The following is a 13,698-nucleotide window of genomic DNA, read 5'->3' on the forward strand; positions in this document are numbered from 1 at the left end:
GTTAAAAACTACCAGTACTACAATTCTAGACCTGTTCAGAAGAGATACAGGCCAGACAACAGAAACAGAAGAGAAGAACAAATTGCTAAGATGCATAATGTTAGAAATAACAGACCCTTTGTTGCACACACCTCCATGGATACCCGAAGTACAAGAATTGTACAAATGTGGGTTCCAAAGGGACTAATAAGGCTTGGACCCAAGTAGATTGGGTACCAGATACTAAAATTTGTGTTTTCAGGTACAGGTGAAGAAAGCCAAGATTAGCAGCTCAACATGGTATTTGGACAGTGGATGTTCCAAACATATGACTGGACAGAAGAGTCTACTATCAGAATTAGTGAGTTGTGTTGGACCAGAGATAACCTTTGGGGACAACTCAAAAGGTAAACCGTGGGTAAGGTAAGATTATCCATGGTAACATCACTATTAAGGATGTGCTCTTAGTTGAAAATCTTTGTTATAATTTGATCAATATTAGTCAATTATGTGATAATGGATTTTCAGTAGCTTTCCAGAAGCACACTTGCACAGTTAAAAATGCTGATGACTCTACTGTTTTAACCGGAGTTAGAAAAGGCAACACCTATAAAATTTCATGGAGCATAGATCATATCATTGCTCCTACATGTTTAGTTGCATCTAAACACTGGCTGTGGCACAAGAGATTGAATCACCTGAATTTCAAGTCTATCAACAATCTCAGAAAGCAGAACTTAGTCGATGGATTGCCAGACATAAATTTTGTTAAGAATCATGTGTGTTCTGCATGTCAACTTGGTAAGCAAGTAAGATCTAGTTTCAAAAATAAAGGCAGCAAATCATCCTCAAGATGTCTAGAATTATTGCATATGGATTTATTTGGTCCAATCCCTATCATGAGCTTAGGGGGAATGAGATACACCCTTGTTGTTGTTGATGATTTCTCTAGATTTACTTGGGTAATCTTTCTTGCTGGAAAAAATCAAACCAGTAGCCTTTTGATCAAACTTCTAAAAAGGTTCAAAATGAAAAATCAGTTTCTTTCATTAGAATCAGAAGTGATCGAGGTACTGAATTTACTAACAAGACTCTTGAGATATATCTAGATGAACAGGGCATTCATCATGAATATTCAGCTGCCAGGACGCCCCAACAAAATGGAGTAGCTGAGAGGAGAAGCAGAACACTTAAAGAAGCTGCTAGAACAATGCTAGCAGATGCAGACATCTCTCAGCGCTTCTGGGCAGAAGCTATTAATACTGCTTGCTACACACAAAACAGAACAATGATCAACAAGAGGAATAATTAGACTCCTTAGGAAATATGGACAGGGAGTAAACCGAATGTATCTTATTTTCATGTTTTCAGTTGTAGATGCTTTGTGAATAATAATGGTAAAAATCATTTAGCTGCATTTGATTCAAAATCTGATGCTGGAATATTTCTTGGATACTCAGCAGTTAGTAAGGCATTTAGAATTTTCAATAATAAAACACTCAATGTTGAAGAATCTATTCATGTTGTCTTTGATGAAGACAGTATTGCTCCCGAAACATATCTAATCTAAGTAACAGGTTAGACAGGGTTCATCTGGAACTAGACAGTGAAGATGAGGCAGAAGCAAGTGTCAAGGATATTAAAAATCCACAACCAGACATTCATATGGCAGAACCAGCAGCTCACATTCCAGAACCAGCAGCTGATATTTCAAAACAATCTACTGCTTTACATAGAGATAATCTAAATCCTTTTATTTTGAGAAAATCTGTAATGCACATGGGCTTTTCCCAATTGGGCTTAAGACCCCTCATGGTTATCCCATTACCCATTACTCATAGAACTTCTCTAGCCCAGGCACTGGAGTTTTTACCTCCCCAGGATTAGAACCCAAGACCTCCTGGACTTATATAGATCTTGGCAGCAATCCTGGTACCAGTTGATCTAGTAGCTCATACCCTTGGTATCCCTTTATTATTGGATCTCCATATCTCCTAACCATTATTCCCCCTCCCCATTCACAAAATTCAGAGTATTTTTGAGAGAAAAATCGTGGCTAGCACTAGAGAAAATAAGAGAGAAAAATCGAGCAAGAAGCAAGATAAGAAAGCGCTCCACCTCCTCTGCGCTGGATCGTCTCATTCTTTCGTTTCCTTTCAAAACGAAACCAGGCATGCATATATTCTTCCTTGACTCTTCAATCAAGTCGTATTATCATTTATTTTCATTACATGATCATGTTTTGATAAGCAAAAACCGAAATATATCAAGAACATTTTGAAATAAAACATGCAGATTTTTTCGGTTCTTTTTTGTGCTTCACGGGTTGCTTTGTTTTGTGGGTTTCAGGTATTTGTTCGGTTCCAGGCTCCCAAGTTGACATCTAGACATATTCTAGGATGGTTTAGGACCATGTTGATCCATTAGTTAAGCCCCATGCATGATGGAAACCGAAAATGACAGCAACTTTCCATTCTTGCCACTTGAGTCTTCGAAAAATTCTGTTTTTATGTCAAGGGAAAAGTTTCTGATCATGGCTGCCCAAAAGGCCTATATCCATGGTTAGATCACTTCCCTAGCATGTCTATGGCGTGACTAAGTCTCCCTTTTGGTGGCTTGGTCCATGGTTAATCGGTTTTTACATAAAACTCAAGAACAGCCCACCCCCCACTTTCGCCCCTCTCATTTTACAGCATGTATGGTTCGGTTTTGGTGGTTTGGTGTGAATCTTGGTTGGCCTATGGCCCTTAGCCACGGTTCATACCATACCCCAAGATGTCTAGATCGTGTCATGGTCAATCAAATGGCCACTGGAACGATACGAGACAGCAAGCGAAGCACAACACCACACACACATGCAAGGTGTTCTTGGTTGGAGTTTTTCTGGTGTTTGCTGAATGGTGCGAATTGTGGCTGGTCTAGGGCCCATAGCCATGGTTCAAATCATTCTTTAGGATGTTGGTAAGAGGTTCTGGTCGGTGGTTCAAGCCCCAATGGCCATTAGCCTCGCAAACGACACAAGCAACCCAAGCGCAGCTGCTGGAATTTCTGGACAGCAGCTTGCTGCGACGGTTCAGTGGCTCGTTCGAGTTCTCGGTTGGCTTTTAACCTATGGCCTTGGACTGACAGTGCCTCATTGAGTTGGGAAGGTCATGTTTTTGACCGTTTGTCATTCGGATAATTTTTGAGGTCGTACGAGAATTTACGGTGCGATGTGCCAAATTGACTCTCGAAAGAGCGTTTCATGTTTTGGCCTCCATTCACCTAGATTTCGGCCCTCACCATTTTAGGAGAATTATTTTATCATTTTAGGCGTATTTTAATCATGACTACATGATGGTTCAGTGTAATAGCCGAGCCCGGTGTACGGTACGGTTTAAGCTTTACTTGTTTATTTGGGTTATGTGATTAGATGTTAGAGTTGTGTTTTGGGCCATAGTATTATTGGTTATTATTGTTTTGAGGTATTAGATGTTGTTGATTGTTCGTTTCAGTGTTTCGGATCGATTTTAGTTGTTTGAGTACTGTTCATTGCCGTGGCTAGAGTGCACCCGCGCTCTTAGAGGAGTGCCCCCGCGGTGTACTGTTCATCATTTTGGAATTTGAAGGCCGTGGCATCACCGCACCCGCGGCAGTGTAAGCACCGCACCCGCGGTGAGACCGCACCCGCGGTAATTGCAGCACCGAACCCGCGGTCATCGTGCATGGGAATTTTGTTGGAATGCCGTGAGCTTAGCGCACCCGCGGTGCTTGTGTGACCGCACCCGCGGTGTAAGTATGGGCAAGTTTTTAAGTTGCTTTTTGGGAGTTGTTGGCCATACCTACCTTATCTTCTATCTTTATTCTCGATTTTCCTCTCTAGAACAAGGGTTTTCCTCCATTTCTTTTGCTTCCTACCTTTGATTCTTGGAGTTATTTGGATTTCCGACTTGAGATCGACGTTCTCCGTGGTATAAGGAAGCTTAGGTAAGTTTTTGGTGCGATTCTATCATGGTTTTTGGAGATGAGTTGTTATAGGTTGATGTATTGGTTGGTTCTATGGATTATTTAACTTGTATTTTTGGATATAGAATTGATTTTGGTGTTGTTTTTGGATTATTGTTGTAGGTGGTGTACCAAGAGCTAAGTTTGAGGTGTTCTATTGGTTTGTAAGTGGAATTTCATCCTTTTTGCTCACATGATATTATATGTATTGTGTTTTAAAGGTTTCAAAGTGTTATTCCCTTCCATTGATCCATTGTTATGTATTGATTTCATTGTTTATCTATTGGAGGCATTGATGTCTCACTATTGTTAAAAAGGGAATACAAGAGAAAAGATAGAGATTGCGAAACGACGGCTTTAAATGATATTCAGAGTTCAAATGTTTTATTGGATTGATTAATCATAGTCAGAGCATTGCATGCAATTAGATGATCATCGACCATAGGCTTTTATCCCTCAGAGTTATCGGTTTATATCGATAGGGATATTAGCACCAGAGCAGAGATACTATTGATATCAATCCAACCAGAGAAAAGAGAATACCATCTTATTGCTATCTTATTGATATGCTATTGCTACAGTTATTGCTACAGTATTCATGTTTCAGAGTTGATGGTATTTATGATTTCAAAGCCATGTTTTACAGAGTATATTGTATCATTGCTATGTTAGAGTTCCACTTGCTGAGATTTATTCTCATTTCAGTTATTTTCATGTGATGCAGATAAGAGTGACCGACCAGGACAGTGATCGTGGATGGGGGTTATATGCATACACCGTTGGAAGGAAGATTATTTTGTATCATTTTGGGACATGATCATAAGAATGATTATTTTGTATTTTGTATATCATTTGAATGATCATGTATTTATTTTGTAAACATTTTTATGAAATGTATTTTGAAACTCCTTCCATATTTTTAAGAAAATTTTATTTCCGCTGTATTATTTTAATGTTACGGGTCAGGGTGTCACATTTAGTGGTATCAGAGCGGTGTTCTTCGGACCAATGCATATGACTTCGTCTACTTTCAACTGTCCGGGTATGTTTTCTTGCATCTATCCATTGTTATATATTGATTGGTGTCTTGTGAGCAATTGTAGAGTATGCCTCCTAAGCGTAAGGTGGCAGAGGGTGAGGATAGTTCTTCCTCGAGAGTTGTTGACGAGTTCGGCAAGTTGCTTAAGGAGCAGGCCAAAGTGCATAGCGATCAGATTCAGCAGTTGCTCCGATTGCAAGGAGCAGGACAGGGTCGAGGCCAAGTGAGAGGTCAGGTTGCTCAGGCTGTTGGCACTGATGCCGTCTTTTCTGCTTTCAAGAGAATGGATCCACCGGAATTCGCAGGTAGCACCGATCCTCTAGTTGCTGTCGAGTGGGTCAAGGCGCTTGAAGCTATCTTCGATCATCTCCAGTATGAGGACAAAGACATGATCAGTTGTGCCATTTTCATGTTGGTTAAGGCTGCCCGCATTTGGTGGAATGCCACGAAAGTTGGAGTTGATGTTGCGACACTGAAGTGGTCAGAGTTCACTGATCTGTTCTATGATAAGTATTTCCCCGATGCACTTCGAGCGAGGAAGGTTACGGAGTTCTTGGAGCTTCGTCAGGGGAGCTTGGATGTTGGTGAGTACATTCTTAAGTTTGAGGAGGGTTGCTTGTTTGCTCCTTACATTGCTTCCAATGACAAAGATAAAGGCGCTCATTTCATTCGAGGCCTTAGAGCTGAGATTCGTCGTGATATCAACATGTCCAAGGCTGTTACTTTCAAGGAGATCGTGTCCAAAGCTTTGTTGGCTGAGCAGGATGAGAAGGACATCGCCAGGGAGAGGCAAGAGAGGCATCAAGCTGTTGCTCAGAGAGGCCAGGGTTCTAATCAGAGGGGCAGGGATCGTTTCAAGGGCAAGGGCAAGATGGAGCCGAGTCCTAGACCACCGCCAGTTCCAGTTGATCCCGAGAAGCCACTGTGTCCGAAGTGTGGCAAGCATCATAGGGGAGAGTGCAGATTTGGCACTCATACTTGTTATCGTTGTGGCACGGCAGGCCACGTTGCCAGGAATTGTCCACAAGGAGCTAGCCAAAGGAAGGTGCAGGGTCGTATCTTTTCGATGACCAAGGAAGGTATTAATCATGATTCTTCATTGATCTCTAGTACTATTTTGATTTCAGGCAGAGTAGCTACGACTTTGATAGATACTGGTGCTACTCATTCTTTTATGTCTGAATTGTTTTTGAGATCTTTGGGTATAGTTCCTTCTGTTCTTCCCCTCCAGCTTAGTGTTGTTTTGCCTTCGGGGGACGTGTTGTGCCCGACATCGATTGTGTTTGCGTGCCCTGTTCGTATTGAGGAGCGAGTTGTCTTCGCTGATTTGATTGTTATCCCTATGGTTGCCTTTGATGTTATTCTTGGCATGGATTGGCTTTCAACTTACCGTGCAGTTATCGATTGTGTTGCTAAGAAGGTGACTTTTGCAGATGGTGGCCAGGGAGGAGCTCTCGCCAGCTCAGGTACTTCGCTGGTCCTTCCTTTTATTTCTTGTCTTGAGGCTGAGAGATTGCTGTGTAGAGGTTGCGATGGGTTTCTTGCTTCTATTGTGGATGTTGATGGTATGGTTAAGTTGAATATTGATGATATTGATGTTGTGAGGGAGTTTGCTGATGTGTTTGAGGATGCTGTTCCGGGTTTGCCGCCGGACAGAGATGTTGAGTTTTCGATCGATTTAGCTCCATGTACGGTTCCTATCTCTAAGGCTCCGTACCGGATGGCTCCTACTGAGATGAAGAAGTTGAAGGCGCAGTTGCAGGATCTTCTACATAAGGGTTTCATTCGTCCGAGTTCTTCGCCTTGGGGAGCTCCGGTTCTTTTTGTTAAGAAGAAGGATGGATCTTTGGGGCTGTGTATCGACTACAGGGAGCTTAACAAAGTGACTGTCAAGAACAAGTATCCGTTGCCACGGATAGATGATTTGTTTGATCAGCTCCATGGTTCCACTGTGTTCTCGAAGATTGATCTTCGGTCTGGCTACTATCAGTTGAAGGTTAGGGAGTCTGATGTCCCTAAGACGGCTTTCAGGACCAGGTATGGTCATTTTTAGTTTCTTGTGATGTCGTTTGGTTTGACCAATGCCCCTTCAGTCTTCGTGGACCTGATGAACCGTGTGTTCAAGCCGTTCTTGGATAGCTTCGTCATTGTATTTATCGACGATATCTTGATCTATTCCAAGTCCAGAGAGCTTCATGTCGAGCATCTCAGAGTTGTTCTTCAGTTTTTGAGAGAGAGGAGACTGTTTGCCAAGCTGAAGAAGTGTGAGTTTTGGCTGGATCAGATTTCTTTTCTAGGCCATGTCGTTTCGAGAGATGGCATTGCTGTTGATCCTTTGAAGATAGAGGCGATTCAGAATTGGCCTATTCCTTCTACTGTCTCAGAGGTACGCAGTTTCCTTGGTTTGGCGGGTTACTATCGTCGTTTCATTTCAGATTTTTCCAAGATTGCCCTGCCATTGTCCAATCTGACGAGGAGGACTGTGAAGTTCGAGTGGTCTATTGATTGCCAGAGTGCGTTCCAAGAGTTGAAGGACAGGTTGACGACAGCTCCTGTTCTTTCTTTGCCTAGTGGTTCAGAGGATTTCGTTGTCTATACCGATGCGTCAAAGAGAGGCCTTGGTGCAGTGCTGATGATGCGAGGTAAGGTCATTGCCTATGCTTCTCGCCAGTTGAAGGATTACGAGAAGAATTATCCGACGCACGATTTGGAGCTAGCAGCTGTGGTTTTCGCCTTGAAGATTTGGAGACATTACTTGTATGGCGAAAAGTGTGAGATCTTCACAGACCACAAGAGTTTGAAGTATCTGTTTTCCTAGAAAGAGCTCAATATGCGACAGAGGAGGTGGTTAGAGCTTGTCAAAATTATGATGTGACGATCAGTTATCACCCAGGGAAGGCGAACGTTGTGGCTAATGCTTTGAGCCGCAAGTCGAGTGCTTCATTGAGTTCTATGATTCAGAGGCCATTGTTGATGGATTTGCAGAGAGAGGAGATTGATTTGGTGATTCCAGGTACCATTGCTCGCTTTTCAGCGTTGGTTATTCGATCTACTTTGACGGACAGGATCCGTAGAGAGCAGTCGACTGATGTTCAGTTGACAGAGTTGAGAGCTAGAGCAGAGGAGAGAGGGAACTCAGAGTTTGGCTCGAGTGGTGATGGTTTGGTGACTTTCAGAGGCCGTATTTGTGTTCCTGTTGGCGATGATATTCGGCGAGACGTTCTGACAGAGGCTCATACCGCACCTTATTCGATTCATCCAGGCAGTACGAAGATGTATCAGGATCTTCGTCGACTCTACTGGTGGCCAGATATGAAGAAAGATATTGCTTTGTTCATTTCTCAGTGCCTTACTTGTCAGCAGGTGAAGATTGAGCACCAGAGACCTGCTGGGACATTGCTATCTTTGCCGATTCCTCAGTGGAAGTGGGAGCACATTACGATGGATTTCGTGACTGGTCTTCCCAGAGTGCAGAAAGGTTATAATTCTATTTGGGTCATCGTTGATCGATTGACCAAGTCAGCGCACTTTCTCCCAGTCAAGACGACGTACTCCATGAATCAGTATGCCGAGGATTATATTGCAGAGATTGTTAGAATTCATGGTGTGCCTATGTCGATTGTGTCTGATCGTGACCCCAGGTTTACTTCAGAGTTTTGGAAGAGTCTGCACAGAGCTATGGGTTCTCGATTAGCTTTCAGTACAGCTTATCACCCTCAGAGCGACGGTCAGTCAGAGAGAGTCATTCAGATTCTTGAGGATATGCTCAGAGCTTGTACTATTGATTATTCTGGTAGCTGGGATTCTAAATTGCCACTTGTGGAGTTCACGTACAACAATAGCTACCAGGCGTCGATTGGCATGGCACAGTACGAGGCTCTTTATGGCAAGAAGTGCAGATCCCCTTTGTTTTGGGATGAGGTTGGAGAGAGGAAGATGTTGGGACCAGAGTTGGTCCAGCAGACGACCGATGTTGTTGCCGTGATCCGTGAGAGGATGAAGACTGCTCAGTCGAGGCAGAAGAGCTATGCAGATGTTTGTCGTAGACCTTTGCAGTTCGAGGTTGGCGATCATGTATTTCTGAAGATTGCACCTCTCAAGGGTGTGATGAGATTTGGCAAGAAGGGTAAGTTGAGTCCGAGATTTATTGGCCCTTTTGAGATCTTGGACAGAGTTGGTGACAGAGCCTACAGATTAGCCCTACCGCCCGATCTTGACAAAGTTCACAATGTGTTTCACGTATCGATGCTCAGGAAGTATATTGCGAATCCTTCCCATGTTCTTCGCCACGAGCCATTGGACTTGACGCCGAATTTGACTTACCAAGAGATTCCGGTCCAGATTTTGGATCGCACAGTTAGAGTTCTGAGGAACAAAGAGATCGGCATCGTTAAAGTCCTTTGGAGGAACCATTTGATCGAAGAGGCTACGTGGGAACCAGAGATTGAGATGAGAGAGAAGTATCCTGAGTTGTTCGTGCAGTGACGTCAATTTCGCGGACGAAATTCCTCTAAGGAGGGGAGATTGTAATAGCCGAGCCCGGTGTACGGTATGGTTTAAGCTTTACTTGTTTATTTGGGTTATGTGATTAGATGTTAGAGTTGTGTTTTGGGCCATAGTATTATTGGTTATTATTGTTTTGAGGTATTAGATGTTGTTGATTGTTCGTTTCAGTGTTTCGGATCGATTTTAGTTGTTTGAGTACTGTTCATTGCCGTGGCTAGAGTGCACCCGCGCTCTTAGAGGAGTGCCCCCGCGGTGTACTGTTCATCATTTTGGAATTTGAAGGCCGTGGCATCACCGCACCCGCGACAGTGTAAGCACCGCACCCGCGGTAATTGCAGCACCGCACCTGCGGTCATCGTGCATGGGAATTTTGTTGGAATGCCGTGAGCTTAGCGCACCCGCGGTGCTTGTGTGACCGCACCCGCGGTGTAAGTATGGGCGAGTTTTTAAGTTGCTTTTTGGGAGTTGTTGGCCATACCTACCTTATCTTCTATCTTCATTCTCGATTTTCCTCTCTAGAACAAGGGTTTTCCTCCATTTCTTTTGCTTCCTACCTTTGATTCTTGGAGTTATTTGGATTTCCGACTTGAGATCGACGTTCTCCGTGGTATAAGGAAGCTTAGGTAAGTTTTTGGTGCGATTCTATCATGGTTTTTGGAGATGAGTTGTTATAGGTTGATGTATTGGTTGGTTCTATGGATTATTTAACTTGTATTTTTGGATATAGAGTTGATTTTGGTGTTGTTTATGGATTATTGTTGTAGGTGGTGTACCAAGAGCTAAGCTTGAGGTGTTCTATTGGTTTGTAAGTGGAATTTCATCCTTTTTGCTCACATGATATTATATGTATTGTGTTTTAAAGGTTTCAAAGTGTTATTCCCTTCCATTGATCCATTGTTATGTATTGATTTCATTGTTTATCTATTGGAGGCATTGATGTCTCACTATTGTTAAAAAGGAAATACAAGAGAAAAGATAGAGATTGCGAAACGACGGCTTTAAATGATATTCGGAGTTCAAATGTTTTATTGGATTGATTAATCATAGTCAGAGCATTGCATGCAATTAGATGATCATCGACCATAGGCTTTTATCACTCTGAGTTATCGGTTTATATCGATAGGGATATTAGCACCAGAGCAGAGATACTATTGATATCAATCCAACCAGAGAAAATAGAATACCATCTTATTGCTATCTTATTGATATGCTATTGCTACAGTTATTGCTACAGTATTCATGTTTCAGAGTTGATGGTATTTATGATTTCAAAGCCATGTTTTACAGAGTATATTGTATCATTGCTATGTTAGAGTTCCACTTGCTGAGATTTATTCTCATTTCAGTTATTTTCATGTGATGCAGATAAGAGTGACCGACCAGGACAGTGATCGTGGATGGGGGTTATATGCATACACCGTTGGAAGGAAGATTATTTTGTATCATTTTGGGACATGATCATAAGAATGATTATTTTGTATTTTGTATATCATTTGAATGATCATGTATTTATTTTGTAAACATTTTTATGAAATGTATTTTGAAACTCCTTCCATATTTTTAAGAAAATTTTATTTCCGCTGTATTATTTTAATGTTACGGGTCAGGGTGTCACATTTAGTATTGGTTCGGGTTGGTTCGGAGTCATGATTAAATACGAAGTCGGTAGGCGTAATTGTCACATTTTTGAAGGTTATTGCATAGTTTGGTCCCATAAATCTATTGCATATTTTTCATGACATATGTAGGTTGCAGCGAGCCTGGGAGCGATCCAATCCAATCAGTAAAATGGGTACATGATATTTAATTCAGTTATTTAATTATATTACGTGCAAAAATACAAATTTTGAGATTTATGCGATATTGCTTGTGATCACTTTACTATCAGTATTAAATCCGGTCCCCAGTATCGGTCCGGTCACCAGTTACCGGTTAGTTCAGTTGTTTCACCCAGTACTGTGGCAGTAGTCTGATCAGACGTAAATCCGATCCCCAGTATCGGTCCGGTCCCCAGTATCGATCAGCTCAGTTCACTTCAGTTCAGTTCAGGGACCACTTGCGTAGACCATAATCTCACCAGAAAATTATTACAAGCTATTTCAGTACAGGGCTCCAAGGAGCAAACATTTTTACTATGATTTTTCAGTTCAGTTATGCACGTATTATAATTGCTCATGACAAGTTATTTTCACGTATGCCTCATGACATGATATTTTTATCCCATGAAAATTTTACTATATTATTTACTTGTTATTTACGATATATGCATGTTGAGTCTTTAGACTCACTAGACTTGATTGTTGTAGGTACTGATGATGTCGGGATCGAGGGCGGGGACCAGTGAGCTAGTTTGGGTCGGCAGTAGTGGCACCCGATGACCTCAGTTTCAGCACTTGCCATTTTATTTTTGATGCTCAAATATTTTATCAGTTGTTGAATACGTTAACTTGTTATTTTGGCAAGTAATAATTTCTTCCGCTTCTATTTTGAACGTTAAACATTTTATTAGTTTTTGTTATGAATGAAGCACTCCATTTATTTTAAAAGAAAAATTTTAAATTTCCCGCAAATTTTCGAAGTAAGGATTTTTAGTCCTTTATAAAATCTCATCCTCCATCTTTGGTGATTGGAAATCCAACAGCTCCGCTGAGGACCAGAAGACAGATGATGAATGAATACATGCATGCTGCTTTTATTTCTCAAGATGAACCAAAGAAGATTGAAGAAACTCTTCTGGATCCCAATTGGATAGAAGCTATGCAAGAAGAGATGAATCAATTTGAGAGGAATAAAGTATGGTTTCTAGTACCTAGACCATCTCACCAAGCTGTCATTGGAACCCTGTGGGTATTCAGAAACAAACTAAATGAAGAAGGAACAGTTGTCAGAAACAAAGCAAGACTGGTTGCACAAGGATTCAGACAAGAAGAAGGAATAGACTATGATGAAACCTTTGCACCAGTAGCTAGGCTCGAAGCTATCAGAATATTTTTAGCCTTTGCTGCTTTCAAAAATTTCAAAGTGTATCAGATGGATGTGAATAGTGCGTTCCTCAATGGTCTACTACAAGAGGAATTCTATGTTGAACAGCGTCCAGGTTTTTCTGATCATCTATTACCGAATCATGTTTTTAAATTACACAAAGCATTGTATGGTCTGAAACAAGCACCTAGGGCTTGGTACGACATACTTTCACAATTTCTTATTAACCATGATTTCACCGTTGGTACCGTGGACAAGACTTTGTTTACCCTAGTAAAAAGTAAACACATATTATTAGTTCAAATCTATATTGATGATATTATATTTGGGTCAACTAACCCCAAATTATGTGCAAAGTTTGCTAAGTTAATGCAGGAACAGTTCGAGATGAGCATGATGAGAGAATTAACATTTTTCTTAGGACTTAAAATCAAGCAACTTGATACTGGAATCTTCATCAATCAAGCTAAGTATACAAAGGAACTACAGAAAAAGTTTGGGATGGAAGCATGCTCTGCTGCTTCCACTCCTATGAGCTCGTCTACCAAACTTGATAAAGATGAAGGGGGAACTCCAGTAGAGGTAACTCAGTATCGTGGTCTTATTGGCTCATTGTTATATCTTACTGCCAGTAGACCCGATATTATGTTTGTTGTTTGCATATGTGCTAGATTTCAATCAAATCCTAAACAATCACATTTCATTGCTGGTAAAAGAATTTTAAAATATCTGAAGGGTACTCAAAATGTAGGCCTCTTGTATCCCAAGGACTCATCGTTTAATCTTATTAGATACTCAGATGTTGATTATGCAGGATGTAAACTGGATAGGAAAAGCACATGTGGTTTTTGTCAATTTCTTGGTGACAGGTTTATTTCCTAGTTTAGCAAAAAGCAGATTTCTATAGCCACGTCTACTGCAGAAGCAGAATATCTTGCTACTGGAAGCTGTTGTTCTCAAATGCTTTGGATACAACAACAACTTAAAGACTATGTAGTTCAAGCCTCTGAATCACCTATATTTTGTGACAATACCAGTGCAATTGCTATATCACATAATCCAGTACTCCATTCCACAACGAAGCACATTGATATCAGACATCAATTCATTAGAGATCATGTGCAAAAGAAGAATATTCGTCTAGAATACATTCCTACTGATCAGCAAGCAGCAGACATATTTACCAAATCACTTCCTGAGAATAAGTT

Source organism: Primulina eburnea, chromosome 17 (genome assembly GCF_022965805.1).
Source record: "Primulina eburnea isolate SZY01 chromosome 17, ASM2296580v1, whole genome shotgun sequence".
Lineage (NCBI taxonomy): Eukaryota > Viridiplantae > Streptophyta > Magnoliopsida > Lamiales > Gesneriaceae > Primulina > Primulina eburnea.